The following is a 1,679-nucleotide window of genomic DNA, read 5'->3' as shown; positions in this document are numbered from 1 at the left end:
AATTTGAACCGTTCTCACTCCTGATTGGTCAGTGGCTGCACGTGGGACTGCTGGGATTGTCGCAAGTAATGAAAATGCGACAGGGGCCAGGGCTGTCAATCAATGTCTTCCTGTGATGCCGGCCCCTGATTGGTCCGGGCCTGTAAGCAACTGCATGTCCTGCTTACTGAATCACTCAATTCTCATTGGCTACCAGCCAACGTGGCAGGTAGATTGACAGTGTTACCCGTCAGTTCCAAAATCCACCTGCATTTGGCGGGTGGGCGGGTGTTAATTTCATGCCCTGATTGTGACCCCACAAGTATACTGTATTCCTGTTTTTTGGACCCCATGAACACAGTTACACAATAACACACACACACACACACGCACGCACACACACACACACACACACACACACACACACACACACACACAAAGTGCGTGGCACTATCTTTGTGGGGACCCATCATTGACATTATGCATTCCCTAGCCCCTCGCCCTAACCTTAACCATCATAACTAAATAAAAGTGTTAGCTCTCAAATAGTTCTTTAAAGTTGTGGGGTCCAGCATTTTGGCCCTAAAAAGCTATTGGGACCCCATAAGTATACTGAACTCTTGGTTTTTGGACCCCACAAACATGGTTAAAAAAGATCACACACACACACACACACTTCAAGCTTTTCACACCTCAGTGTTCTGCATGCATCCTGTTCAATTAAACTGCCTCACAGGTCAAAGGTCAAATACATTCCTGGTCTGTCATTACACCTGCAGACTGGGTGACGTATTCCCCTTTTACGTTAATAGTTAGTAAAACAACATAAGTTTGTTGTATGGTGGGCATGTACTGGCACGTGAGTCATTGAGCATATTAATGATCAAAAGAGGAAGGAAATGTAGTCTTTAACAGCCTGATATCCGTCTAATGCTCACTCAAAGCAGAGGAGAGGCATCTTTAAAGACGACGTCCGTCTTCACTGTAAGTACAAACACTTTATTGATTAGTTTATTAATGCTGTATAACTCCAGTGTACATAATTTTGTCTGCTGACATGTTTTATTGTGTCACAGGTACTCCACAGTTACATTAATTCATCAAAAGAGGGATTTTGGGAAAATGTGGTATTAAAATGACATGTGAAAATGAGTGGATCGGAGTTGTTTGAAAGGCAAACTTCCCCAAAAAGCTAGAAATAGAAGTTTTGTGTACAAATGTATAAACTCCACAGAAGTGGAGAAAATGTTCAGCTCAGGATTGTTTTGTTGATGCGATTCCTATTTCTTGCCGACATTATTGACCTGTTGATGTGTTTTTATTTCCTCTGACGTCCTGCGGAGTAGAGGAGCAGCTATGAGTTTAACTGCAGCGAGGGGATTTGTTTTCTTCCTACTCTCTGTTCCAGGTACTGTATATCATTCATTTACAGTGGTGCTCATAAGTTTACATACCCATGCTTAAGTTGACTAAAAAGAGGAATAAAAAAGTCATGTTTTGGAAATTTATCTTAATGCCTGAATTAAAAACGAGGTAAAATCCAACCATTAAGGACACCAAATTTCTTTGTGAATGAATAATGTATTGTAAATATATAAATGTTCTTCCTTAAAACACAGGGAGCATAAGTATACACCCCCCTATGTTAAAATACAGGGGCATAAGTAAACACCCCCCTATGTTAAAATACAGGGGCATAA

This window comes from Etheostoma cragini, chromosome 2 (genome assembly GCF_013103735.1).
Source record: "Etheostoma cragini isolate CJK2018 chromosome 2, CSU_Ecrag_1.0, whole genome shotgun sequence".
Taxonomy (NCBI): Eukaryota; Metazoa; Chordata; class Actinopteri; order Perciformes; family Percidae; genus Etheostoma; species Etheostoma cragini.
The sequence above is the reverse complement of the archived record's forward strand: the minus strand, read 5'-3'. Positions refer to the sequence as shown.